Source organism: Astatotilapia calliptera, unplaced genomic scaffold (assembly GCF_900246225.1).
Source record: "Astatotilapia calliptera unplaced genomic scaffold, fAstCal1.2 U_scaffold_110, whole genome shotgun sequence".
NCBI classification, from domain to species: domain Eukaryota; kingdom Metazoa; phylum Chordata; class Actinopteri; order Cichliformes; family Cichlidae; genus Astatotilapia; species Astatotilapia calliptera.
In genome coordinates, this window is record NW_020535631.1 from 1 (window position 1) to 14,198 (window position 14,198).

Here is a 14,198-nt window from a genome sequence, read left to right on the forward strand (position 1 = left end):
ATGAGTCACATGAAGTTCAAAATGGCTATCAGTGCACCAGTGAAAACTCAGTTCCTATTTACACCAACTCTGCTACTCACCAAACATCCCTTCACCAAGGAATAAAACTTGTGGGAGAAGTAGCTCAATACACTGCTCCATCCTGATGCAACAATACTGCCCCAGCATCCACTTTGCTAGCTCTACCTTCAGCTTGAAGAATCTCTGAGATGGGTCTCTAAGCCCTGGAGAGAGCAAGGATAGCCTTGATATCCTCAAAGATTGTCTATAATGATCTGACCACTGGAACATAACCTTGGGTTTAAGGGTCAGTTAGAGGAGCAACCACTGCAGAGAAATATCTCACAAAACCCACAATAATAACCCAACCATTCCAAGAAAGTGTGGAAGTTCTTCAGTAGTGGAGAATGAAGTGATCAGTAGCTTCCACTTTAGCTCTTACTGATGTACCTGTCCCTGTCCAGCCACCTTACCCAAGTAAGTCAAAGTGGCCCAGAAGTTTGCAGATGACACGGCCATCATGGGGTGATCTGGGATGATCAGGAAGAGGAGTACAGAAGTCTGGTGAGGAACTTTGTCGCATGAGTCACACAAACCACCTGCAACTCAACACCTCAAAGACTAAGGAACTGGTTGTGGACTTCGGGAGGTCCAGAGAAGGCTCACTGCCGGTTCAGATAGAGGGGGAGGAGGTGGAGTGGTCAACAAGTACAAGTACCTGGGCTGTGGGTGGACAATAAAACTGGACTGGTCATGCAACACAGAGCACCTGTATAAAAAAGCCAAAGCCGACTGTACTTCCTCAGGAGGCTGAGGTCTTTTAACATCTGCAGAAGCTCCTGAGGATGTTTTACCAGTCGGTGGTTGCTGGAGTACTTTTCTATGCTGTGTGTGCTGGGGAGGCAGCACAGCAAAGAGGACTCATCCAGGCTGGGAAAACTGATCAGGAGGCTAGCTCTGTGGTCGGCATGAAGGACACTCTGGTGACAGTGGCAGAGAAAAGGACGCTAAAGAAACTGATGGACATTATGGACAATGCTGGGCATCCTCTGCCACACGGCCATAACAACCAGAAGAGTCTGTTCATGACAGGTTGCTTCTCCCCAAGACAAGAACTAACAGACTTAAAAAACTCCTTTGTCCACACGCCATCAAACTGTTTAAACTCCCTCTCTGGAGGGGAGAGGGAGGGGAAACAGGAGGACAAAGGAGGGGGGAACAACTAAGCTGTAGTGCTTCTTCACCTCACTGTACAATACCTTTTGTGCAATACTTTTGTAAATAGTCAACAGTGCAATAGACTCAATACTTGAAATGTGCAATTCACTTGTATTTTTATTTTTTATTCCTATTTATTCTATTTATCCCCTTTGTATATTTTATTTATATTTGTCTCTGTATTTATATGTGTGTGTGTGTGTGTGTGTGTGTGTGTGTGTGTGTGTGTGTATATATATATATATATAACAATTCTGTAACTGTAACTTCGGTCGTTGCTGTGCTTTTTTTGGAAGTCGAATTTCCCAGAGGAACCCACCCCGAGGATTAATAAAGTTCTATCTTATCTTATCTTAGTAAACTCACACTTGGCAAGGTTCGCTGTAAGATTTTCCAAAGTTATGCAATCAAGGAAAGCACAGATGGACTTAAGATGATCTTGCCAGGTGTTGCGATAAATACCACTATATTATCTAAAGAGCACAGCCCACCTTCCACACCAGAAACCCACAAAACTCATTAGGCGCTTGATTGAGGGAAGACACATAGCATACAGGCTTAACCCTTAACCACACAACAGGCTAGGCTAAGCGTGTACCTTCTTCAATCACAATTTGTTTATACACCACATTGTATTTACGCCACATTAGGCAAAATTGGTATGGCCCGATCTTGCCGTCACTCCTAAAGCTTCCCCCTCTTTCTAATCAAATCAAATCAAATCAAATCAAATCACTTTTATTGTCACATCACATGTGCAGGCACACTGGCACAGCACATGCGAGTGAAATTCTTGTGTGCGAGCCCCACAAGCAACAGAGATGTGCAAACACAACAACACAAACGAGCAAAATACAAGAATGGCCAACCTGAAACTAATAAATATATGTACAATATATAATAGTGTATGCATTTCTGGATGTGTATACTAAATATTTTCCTACGTGTGTGTGTGTGTGTGTGTGTGTGTGTGTGTGTGTATACACATTTTTACAAATTAAATAGTAAAAAAAAAAAAAAAAAAAAATAAATAAATATTAATAATAGTAATAATAAAATATATAAAATATACAGAGTTGAATATGTGCAAAAACAACCAAATGTCATGTCACCATATCATTTTTGATTGGTTGACATGCATTTTCCACCAACACGAAAGGGCAGTTTTTTGTTTTGCAGCAAAAAACCAGCAGGCACAGAGTCCTCTGGCCAACACAAAGAAATTGATGATGGTGGCCGAATACGCGACTGAGCTAATGATTGAACTGAAGGTTGAGCTGGCAACCTGACCAGGTAACAGAACTGCAGGCTGCACTAAAGGCCAAGTAGAAACACAGATCGACAGAGGAGCAGGCTCATTGAAAACAGTCTTTGTCAAATTAGCTCTCTGCTCTGAGTGAGCAGATGCAGATCAACAGAAGTCCTTAACATTCTCAGTTTTTTAATTAACAGTCCTGGTGATTTTAACTCCAGGCTTGGAAGAAGCAGAGTGACTACAGTTTTTCACACTCAATGTAGGCTCAGAAAAGGCAAAAACAGCGAGCCGGAGCGGGAGCAGTTCAGCGAGCCACCGGCTGAGGAGCCAGCGCCGCTGCTGGAGGACCTCAATGAGCCGGAGCGACCGTTGCCAGCAGAGGAGCTCGGCGAGCCGGGGATTGGCGAGCGGGAGGAGCTCAGCGAGCCTGTGGAGCCTGCGCTGCCTCCGTAGGAGCTCGGAGGTCCGGAGGGACCCGCTCAGCCAGAACTGGAGGTCAGCGAGTCAGAGGGACCTCCACGCCATCCACGTCCAGCACGTCCACGTCAGCGACCAGCGCGTCATCGGCCATGTACCACACCTCGCTGTTGCTCACCGGAGCAGCGCCGCCACCGTCAGACCCGGGGCAGGCCGCCTGGGGAGCAGCGCCGCCGCCGCCGTCGGACCCGGGGCGGCCACCGGAGCTGCTGTGTTTCCACCAAGGGGTTGGAGGTAGGCCACCTGAACTGTTTTTCCGCCGCTGCCTAACCGACCGCAGGTCCCGCTTGTTTTGCCGTCAAACAAGTTGTTGTGTGGTGGCTGTTTAACGGTGAGGTTTTGGGGCCCTCCGTCCTGGACCCCCCGCCACCCGCCCTGGGTTGGTTGTGCTGTACTTTTTGTTTGTTTTTTTGTTTTGGGTCGTCGGGAGCCGACCCTTAGAGGGGGGGTACTGTCAGGGTCCTGGGTCTGAGCGACCCAGGATCCCTGGGCAGTCATGGATTGGTGATATTATATGTATTTTTGGTGTTGCTGCTGCTCTTCTCCATGCTTGTAGATGTGTGTGTGTGTGTGTGTGTGTATGGGTGCAGGTGTGTATGTACACTGGTTTACAGGTGCCTTCAGGCCTGGTGGGTGTTGCCCAGCTAGGGGACTGGCCACACCCGAAGCTAGACACCTGCCGCTGATCAGGGCTCGTCGGGGGAGCTACTTAGGAGAGTCTTGGAGCTCCCACCGACGTGGGATCATTCCATGAGACTCCACGTTAGTCATCCAGTTGAACTGAGTTAGTGTGTGTATGCCCGCGGTTATATGTGTCCTGACGGCTGCGTCTATTGTGTCCCCAGGAGAAGTGTGGAGCGCCAGACAGCAGCCAGCATGAGGGGTGCTGAGACACGGGAGCGGAGAACATGGAGCACAGACTTTTTGGGAAGACACGACACGGGAGTCAGGGGAGAGCACGGGGATTTACTGTTATTGTTTCCATCACTGTAAATAAACGCACTGTTTATACACAGAGCACCGTGCCTGGGTCCTCCTTCCCCACACCTACGGTTTGCCATGCCGAACCGTGACAGTAACGCACATACAGTGGGGCAAAAAAGTATTTAGTCAGCCACCAATTGTGCAAGTTCCCCCACTTAAAATGATGACAGAGGTGAGAGACAGAATGTGTCTTCAACTGTGAGAGACAGAATGTGAAAAAAAAAAATCCATGAATCCACATGGTAGGATTTGTAAAGAATTTATTCGTAAATCAGGGTGGAAAATAAGTATTTGGTCAATAACAAAAATACAACTCAATACTTTGTAACATAACCTTTGTTGGCAATAACAGAGGTCAAACGTTTACTATAGGTCTTTACCAGGTTTGCACACACAGTAGCTGGTATTTTGGCCCATTCCTCCATGCAGATCTTCTCGAGAGCAGTGATGTTTTGGGGCTGTCGCCGAGCAACACGGACTTTCAACTCCCGCCACAGATTTTCTATGGGGTTGAGGTCTGGAGACTGGCTAGGCCACTCCAGGACTTTCAAATGCTTCTTACGGAGCCACTCCTTTGTTGCCCGGGCGGTGTGTTTTGGATCATTGTCATGTTGGAAGACCCAGCCTCGTTTCATCTTCAAAGTTCTCACTGATGGAAGGAGGTTTTGGCTCAAAATCTCACCATACATGGCCCCATTCATTCTGTCCTTAACACGGATCAGTCGTCCTGTCCCCTTGGCAGAAAAACAGCCCCATAGCATGATGTTTCCACCCCCATGCTTCACAGTAGGTATGGTGTTCTTGGGATGCAACTCAGTATTCTTCGTCCTCCAAACACGACGAGTTGAGTTTATACCAAAAAGTTCTACTTTGGTTTCATCTGACCACATGACATTCTCCCAATCCTCTGCTGTATCATCCATGTGCTCTCTGGCAAACTTCAGACGGGCCTGGACATGCACTGGCTTCAGCAGCGGAACACGTCTGGCACTGCGGGATTTGATTCCCTGCCGTTGTAGTGTGTTACTGATGGTGACCTTTGTTACTTTGGTCCCAGCTCTCTGCAGGTCATTCACCAGGTCCCCCCGTGTGGTTCTGGGATCTTTGCTCACCGTTCTCATGATCATTTTGACCCCACGGGATGAGATCTTGCGTGGAGCCCCAGATCGAGGGAGATTATCAGTGGTCTTGTATGTCTTCCATTTTCTGATGATTGCTCCCACAGTTGATTTTTTCACACCAAGCTGCTTGCCTATTGTAGATTCACGCTTCCCAGTCTGGTGCAGGTCTACAATACTTTTCCTGGTGTCCTTCGAAAGCTCTTTGGTCTTGGCCATGGCGGAGTTTGGAGTCTGACTGTTTGAGGCTGTGAACAGGTGTCTTTTATACAGATGATGAGTTCAAACAGGTGCCATTCATACAGGTAACGAGTGGGGGACAGAAAAGCTTCTTACATAAGACGTTACAGGTCTGTGAGAGCCAGAGATTTTCCTTGTTTGAGGTGACCGAATACTTATTTTCCACCCTGATTTACGAATAAATTCTTTACAAATCCTACCATGTGAATTCATGGATTTTTTTTTCACATTCTGTCTCTCACAGTTGAAGTGTACCTCTGGTGCAAATTACTGACCTCTGTCATCATTTTAAGTGGGGGAACTTGCACAATCGGTGGCTGACTAAATACTTTTTTGCCCCACTGTATGTCAGGTTGGGTATCAGACGCCACCTCTCTGGGGACATCTCAGGCCCTCCAAGGTTTGGAGGCCTATCTCCCCCTACCACCACTTCCCCTGCCAGTGGCGGACTCCCTCAGGTGTCGGTGCGTTGGTGGTTCTTTGTGTCTGGGGATGGGCGTCCAGGTACACACCGGCTCACTCCTTGGCGGCCGCTTATCGGGGTCTGGAGCCTGGGGCTCGCTCGGGCCACTTCGGAGGTGGGGTGCCCCCGGCCTCTCGGCCTGGGGCTCGGTCACTCAGGCGCGGCTGGCTGCCGGCGGAGCTCACGGGCGCGTCACTGCAACCCCCCCTGGCTTCTGCTCCGCGGCTGCTGAGTGAGCCCTCATCTGGGACTCTCCTCAGCTCTTTCCGGGACAGTGGCGCAGCTGCCCCTCTGTTGGTCTTCCTTGGTCTCTTGTGTTCTGGGGGCCTCTGGATGTCTGGAGTTTTGATCTCCTCCATACCTGCTTCATGCCCTGGAGGACGGGGCTGTGGCCCCCCCACACCCTCTAGCAGATCATTACATGAAGGAACCTTTTAAAAAAACAAGCGCGTCCATGCTCACAGGTGTACACACAGGTGATCACACCCACAAACTACACCCTTTTTGGCTCCTACCTCAAAGCACACTGTGTTCTGTCGATCTTATGTGCTGCACAATAATGTTTAATATTTAGTATTTACTGTCATATTCCCATATATCATTGTGATGCTGTTTATTCTATTACTCTTGTTCTCTTCTGCTTGTTTTCTTTTTTCTTTCTCAGCAGGTGATCCAGGTGATTGATAGATGCATTTTTTATTTCTTTTTCTTTTTTTTTTCTGCTCATTCTGTTGGTTTTTGTTTTTTGCCCTTCTCCCCCGTCCCTCTTCTCAGCTGTTTCTCTTTCCCTCTTTCTTTCTCCCCTTCTTTCCTCCAGTCAAGTCTGTCCCGTATTCAGTAAGTGAAAATAAAATAAACAATAAAAGGTGAATCAAATGGACCATTACGGCAAGGCTGGGATGGTCAATTTGGTAAAGTAAATCCGTTGGGCATCTTTCTTTGCCTTTAGACAACAATTCTGATGGCAAAAGAGCCAAACGGGACAGGCAAAAAAAAAAAGAAAGAAAGAAAGAAAAAAAAGAAAAAAAAAAGTTTATTTGGTGACCCAGAAAGGGTAATCTGGAGAAAAGGAGGATCGCATTTGTTGGCTGCGGTTGTCGGAGCCTATGCGTACTTGTAAGCACGGCAATGGCAGAGGAGCGCGGCTAAAAAACCTTTAAATATTACATTTTCTTGGTCACAAAATAAACTTTTAAGATATTTTCAGGCGAGAATGTAGCTGTGTAAAGTTCAAGTATCAGTTCAAGCTCGATTTATCAAGACATTGCATATTTGCAAAAATGCTCCGACGTTTTCGGAGACGTCTATTTTTTTTAATGCTTTGTGGCAGCTTTTGAACATCTGTGGCATCTATATCTATTGTCAAATCTAGCCTTTATTTAACAACATAAGCAAACTGCTTTTATATTTAACCGACTTTTCTGTTGAATTACATTTTAAATAATAACATTAACAATAGTATTTGTTTTGTTAAAACATGTGTTTAAAAACAAGTTTTGTTGTGAAAGCTATAATCCAGATACATGGCCTGTTAAATGCTTAACATCTGGGTTGGCTTTATAACTGAGAATAAAGTAATATAGCTCGTCCTTCTAAAGAATTAAGTTAAATTACACAGTTGAATCATAAGAAACATGTTACATATAAACCCTGTCATAAGTTAACTTTTAACAAGCATGCAATGATTATATTTAAATTAGGTGGTCTTTTTTTCAAAACATATCTCTTTAGGCCTAAAATGTGCCAATACTACACATTCAGACACAGTAGTAGATGGTGTTTTTAATACTATATGTGTTAGTCTAATTCGGTTGTATGGGGTCTACATTGACCCTCTGTGTTGTAAGTTATTATGATTGCACAGCCATTAAGGATCAAATCAGCTTCTAAAAATGTTCTGTTTTTTCTCCCTCTGCTTGCTTCTTTCTGTCTTTGAGGCTCGGGACCAGCACTCCTGCTGTTGAACAGAAAGACATCAACTCATTGGTAAGTATTTTTGGTCAAGTTACTTGAAAAAAGTAATCAGTAACTAATTACCAATTACTTCCCCCAAAAAGTAATCTCATTACTTTACTGATTACTTATTTTCAAAAGTAATTAATTACTTAGTTACTTTTTAAAAACACGATTTACAACCTGAATAGGTGATAAAGCGATAGATCTTTCAGCCCAATTCTACTTTTTCTACATAATCCATCATACAAAATGTAATCAAATGGAAAAGTCTCTTTTTGTAACTTGTTTTAGTAGTTTTAACCTTTTAACTTTATGCATCAAGGTCAAAGGAGCTTGCAAAGAAAAGCATCTGGACTTCTTTAAGAAGAGAACCTTCACAGACTTTATGCATCAAGCAAAAATTTAATTATATGCAACATTCTCTGACTGGAAGAAATTTGTTTAACATTTAAACCTATTTTCTGCACATTCCAGCACATAAAATATATATTTTTTGTGTTTACACTCACTCTTTCAAATAGATGCAAGTAAAACACAGCAGAAAATAAATAACATCAAAGACACAGCGGTCCTGTTGCTCTATTTTCAACTGTAAAGCAGGAGTGGGGTAGGTGGAGGTGTGCTCTGGTGCAGGTGTGCCGCAGCGGTCAGTGGAAGAATCCGTGAGTTTCTCTGTGAATTTCCCATTACGTGGTAGCGCACTCCTGGTGCTTGCTCGGAAGTTTAGGGGGATTTTTTTCGCTGTAAAAAGAAGTTTTCTTCCTACGCACAACGGACATTAATGTTTTTGTCACTTTGTATGGAATCAAACTCAAAGTAAGGTCAGTGCTTCCACGCTTTAAATGCTGCACGCTCATACTCTCTCCTGCACTCGATATATGATCCATTGTTGATCTGCACACAGCTGTTGTCACGAACGTCGCACTCACTTACGTCACTGTTGTGAGATATTCTCGCAAAAAATCACGGTTTTAGTAACGCAGTAACGCAGCGTTCCTACGGGAAAGTAACGTAACGGTACTTTCCCGTAGGAACGTAGGAAGTAACGATAATCTAATTACCGTTTTTGCAATAGTAATCCCTTACTTTACTCGTTACCTGAAAAAAGTAATCAGATTACGCGTTACTGCCCATCTCTGGTGCCGACCTGGGGACAGTTTCCACTTTTGTCGTACTATTGTACTAGGTAAGACTGTGCAATGACAATAAAGAGTTATCTCTTATCACGCTATCTCTCTCTCTAGAATTGAGTTTTGTTTTCAGGAGGAAACATGCAAATGACAGCAACTTGAACCTTTTTCAAAACTGTGAAACTGCAAAGAAAAAAGCCATTTTCACTGAGCAATAGACCACTCTCACACAGTTTTTACAGTAAAATTATATAGTACAAACACTTATAGTGTGCCATTTAAGATTAACAACCATATCAAACTGTTAGTTACTCCTATTCTTTTGCTGTTTTGAAAAATAAGAACCAAATGAATTGAAATGACTGATGTGTCTAAGATGAAAGTACTGTCTCTCACTCAAGCCCTCAGTTAGTGGTGACAGGCAGGTAAAGCACTAGGGAAACTTGCTGTGGGCTGTTGTGAAGATTAAACCAAAGATTAAATGTAATTAAGGACACTGAGTCCTGTAAGCATTAGGACACCAAAGACATATTTGTGTCACAGTTGTTAGTATGAATGTTAGTAACAGGAAAACATACTAGTTATTATTTTCTAACACTTCTTAAATAAATCATACGTGTAAATACAAACAATGTAAACTGAGAAAAAAGAACAATACATTTAGCATTTGAAATAGAAGTATAATTTTAATTCCTAACAATTAAAATTTTAAACGTTTCTTTTTTCCCTATTTTCTTATTATCACGAAATATACAACATACAGAGTAGAGGAGAACAGATTAGGGAACTTACAGAAAAATACGAGTATGAGTACATTAATTTCTATTCAGTCCAGGATTAATGCAATTGAGGAAAGAATTATTACAATAATCAGAATAATACTCATCACCAGTAATCATAATAATGACAATGATAGCAATAACACAATTATAACAAGAATATGGGAAATAACTATAACTCATAGTCACTCAAACAGAAATTTCCAGCAGACTTTGTCAAATGCTTTTTCTGCATCGACTGATAAGATTATAGTTTTCTGATACTCTGAAAGCTGCATGTAGTTGAATAGTTTACAAATATTTATAGTGGGATGTCTGCCTTTAATAAAACCTGTCAGGTCAGGATGGATAAGGGCTGGAATTACTTTTTCTAAATGGGATGCAAGAACATGGCTTATAATTTTAATGTCTGTATTTACCAGAGAAAGTGGCCTAATTTGGCTGATTGGGATTTTTCTCTGGTTTTAACAAAAGGTTAATTATTGCAGTATTCATGGTTGGAGGACTTGTAGACATAATCATAAATTCTTTAACCATTCTTATGAATAGCGAGGACAGGGTTGGCCAGAAATGTTTTGTAGAACTCAGCAGGGACGCCATCTGGGCTAGATGCCTTGTTACAGAGTATTTGATTAAGAATAGTTCTTCTAGAGCTATAGTTTATCCAACATCGTACCTTGATCTTGTGTTAAAATAGACAGATCTATAGCACTCAGAAATTTGTGAATGTCTTCCATATTTGGGTCATGGTCAGAAGTGTATAGATGCATATAAAACATCCTAACAACATTATTTATATCTGGAAGATAATGAAAAGGTTTCCCTGCTGAGTCTTTGATAACTACATGTTTTTTGTCTTTATTTTGACTAAATAGCTTTACTAGATATTTATCTGATTTATTTATTATTGTATTCAGATTTCTCATGTGTCAACCGCTGTATAAGAAACTGTGATTTTGTGTTTAACAACACATTTAAATCAAGTCTGTGTTTTCTTAAATCACACACTAGCTTTTCAAAAGTGTTGCTGTGCAATTTCTTTTCAACATTTTAATTTTTTCTTCCAAATTGTGTCTTTTTCCTTTTTATAGGATGAGTATGAGATAATCCTGCCCCTTAAAACAGCTATGCCAGTTTCCTATAATAAAGTTAATAAATATTGGGAGAATCATTTATATCCAAAAAGGATGTCCATTCTCTTTAAAATATTATTTAAGTCCTACTTTTTTAGCAAAGATGTGTTCAAGCACCATCAGGTGGTCGATTTTTGTTGCCATTTTTTATTGAGTTTCAAAGAGACAGGTTTATGATCGCTTTGGATGACGGGAATTACTAGCTGGGGGAAAAATATATTCTCGATGATGAATGATGGACTTGGAAAAGTAAGTGAATTCTTGATCATCAGGGTGGTTTAAACTCCAGCTCTCACAAAGGCCATAATCTTCCATGTATGGTTTAAAAATGACAGTCGATTGATATGTTCTATTATTAGGACTTATTGATTAGTAGTTAAATATAACAATATAAAAAATATGTACAACCCTAACCACATTTTTATATTTATATTTGCACCTCTAAACACAACTATGCTTGTTTTTTACATAAACTGTATATGAAAGATGGATGGAGCCACCACAGCATTATCCACCAGCTGGAGAAGTCCCATTATGAAGCCTCAAGTTGAGCATGTCTGCAATCTTCATTTTGGTATTTTGAATGTAAGGGGGTGAATCTGACATGGATACCAAAGGATATCCTGGGCCATCTGACCTCAGGAAATCACATGATAGGGTGGGGCTAGGTTTCACAATGAGCTCACCCAAAACCTTGGCTGATTGTGACCTACACCCATTTTCACACCTTGGCTTGTGTGATTAGGTAGAGGATCATTAGAGGGTCCATTGTCCCTCTCGGAGGGACACTCCCACAGGGCTTAAATCTGTGTCTCCACCATTTGACCCTAGAACTTAAGAAGCTTCTCAGATGAGAGGTGAAACATCTTCAAGCAACTTGAAGTCCAGACGCTTTCTTTCCCAAGCTCCTTCGAATACAAAAGGATAAGAAGAGCAACTTGTCAGTCTCACTGTAAAGCATACCCTGATTTATTCTCATTTGCAATAATTATATCTGCTTTATACAAACAAACAATGATTTTTCCACCTCAGGTAAACTTCAGTGGATGACTATGGGCTGTCCAGTGTGGAGTCACGTGTGCTCAGTGGGGTTTTCTTCTCTCTCGAGAGCTTGTCGTATTTTCTGCCAGAAGATTCCAGTGTGTTGACCAGCCTGTGGCCAGCTCAAGTAAGAGCTCCTCTTCACCAGACTCCTTATTTGGTAGTACGGAGACAGCTGGTTGGCTGGTATGTCCTCCAGAAACACCATGATCAGCACATCCTTGTGCTCATCGAACAGACGGTAGCTAAAGAGATCACACGCAGATTAATCAGTGTAGAAGCTGGCGATGTCATTACATGTAAGGACAAAGAGTTGGTAACCATACCTGGCCATCTGGATTTCTTTGGAGCACCACTCACTCTGCAGGTAATTTGGGCTGATCACACAGATAGTCTTTCTGCTGCTATAGATGGCCTCTGTAATGTTTTCTACAATGGGCTTACCTGTAAAAACAGAAATCTGAGACGTTAAACAAAAATCTCACACATCAAACATGTCAGCATTTTTCTAGTTTTAACATTTACTACTTAAAACAGCACTGGTGAATAACATAAAATGTATGTCTGTGAAGGTTCTCAGTCATCCAGGTCATTGTAGTCTATTGTTTCCAAGCTCCTTAGACAACATAAAATGTAGCCTTTTCTATGAGTTAAAACATTTCAAAGGTATTCTCACTTTTGAGAAGAGCAGGATCTACAGTAGTGTCTAAATTCCAGTCACAGCCTTTGGTGGGACTTTTTGTGTAATGGACAAGCAAAGCACAATTCAATAAGCTTCTGGGGTAATAACTGGTGCTGACTCAGACTTTAATTTTAATATTTTCTGTAATTCAATATTTTCTGGAATTCAGATGTTTTTGTACGTCTATATTCTTTTATGTGAAACCCATTTCATGATTTCAGGAAAAAACTGGACCAATCTTAACTGTATATTTTCCAGAGTAAATCTTTCATTTCCTACATGTAGGATGCTTTGAAAGTTGAGCAGCACATCTAAAGTCTACTTTTAGAGGTTTAAAGATCAATTTGTAGCTCTTGTCCAGATAGTCAGTCTTAAAATATCTAGATCTAGCACTCAAACTTCGTTTTGTGGGTCACATGGGATTGGTATTCTTGTTTGACTTCATATCAGCCATTTATATTTGTGTAAAGATATTGTATTAAAATTTTGAACAAAACAAAACAAAAAAACAGTTGTGTAAACCCCGATCTTTGTCAGTACAAGTTTAAGGAAAGCTGAGGCAGTTTGTGTGGTAGCTTCATTAAATATAGATCTAAAAATAGAAAAATAGAAAAAAAGAGGCTAATGATAATCATATATACCTGGTTCAAAGTCTCTGTGGTGCAGACAGAGTTTCCAGCCCTGTTGACCCTCCAGCTCTGGAAGCAACTCTCCACAGACCCAAGCTTCATCATGAACATTGTAGGAGACAAAGGCATCGTAGCTGTGAGGAATACCTTTCTTCCTCCTCTTATTATCATAGAGAAAGGCCAGGAAGAGGTAATAGGCATAGGTGAGGTGTGACCTCAGGAAGTGATAGATGAAGGATGCAAGGAGAGTAAGCATAACTAGACTAGAGCTAAAGAGGAAGCAGAGCAATGCAGCATCTATCCGACAGGAGTCAAAACCAAAGTCAAGGAATTTTTTTCCCCGTTGGCTGACAGGAAATGAGCAAGTGTACTGATGTGCATTAACAACCTGTGTCTGTTTGCTGCCTTGAATCCACTGGATAAGACCGTAATTAGAACATTCACATGTTAAAAGGTTAGCAGATAGATCCAGATATGTCAAGCCTGGAAGGGATTGGATAACTGTTTCACTGATTACAAACAATTCATTGTCACTGACGTTAGCCACCTGAGTGCCGACAGTTTGGCCTCTGCTAGAAAATCCAAAGACCTGAGTTTATTGTTGGAGAGGTCGAGTGTTATCAGGTTTGGAATTGGCAAGAACACGTCAGATGTTAAAACTGAAAGCTCGCTGTAAGATATCCTCAGATGTTTCAGTTGCGGTGTGTATTTAAATGTGTCTGGGTACAAAGATCCATGAAATATGCCTCTGTTATTAAGTACTCTAAAGAAGTCAAACCACTGAGAACATCTTTTGAAATATCGTAATATCCTCTATGAACCTTGATATGAAGCTTCTTCAATCTTTGTAAATTTGAGAAAGGCCTATCCCTTTGTTCAGAGCTGTTATGTGACTGGCTTTGAACAACATTTAAGATCAGAGTGCTTAAGTTTGACAGTCCACTGAAATGGTCGTAAAATAATTATCACCTAACAAATAAAGAATCTGGAGGTTATCAAGTCCTTCGAACCCTCCTTCATCAACACTGTCACACTTGTCTAAGTCTATACACAAGTATTGAAGGGAAGACAGACTATGAAAATCTCCATGAAT

At 41.8% G+C, this 14,198-nt stretch overlaps 1 long non-coding RNA gene and 1 pseudogene across 1 annotated transcript; one reads left to right on the plus strand and one right to left on the minus strand.

Annotated features, from left to right (window-relative positions):
- The first annotated feature begins 3,682 nt into the window (after nucleotides 1-3,682).
- On the plus strand, nucleotides 3,683-3,967 carry LOC113017368 (uncharacterized). Its single transcript, XR_003271469.1, has 2 exons — nucleotides 3,683-3,712; nucleotides 3,796-3,967. It is a non-coding gene; the product is annotated as an uncharacterized LOC113017368 (long non-coding RNA).
- A 7,668-nt stretch (nucleotides 3,968-11,635) lies between these two features.
- LOC113017369 (toll-like receptor 13) lies at nucleotides 11,636-14,125 on the minus strand (annotated as a pseudogene).
- Nucleotides 14,126-14,198: the final 73 nt, after the last annotated feature.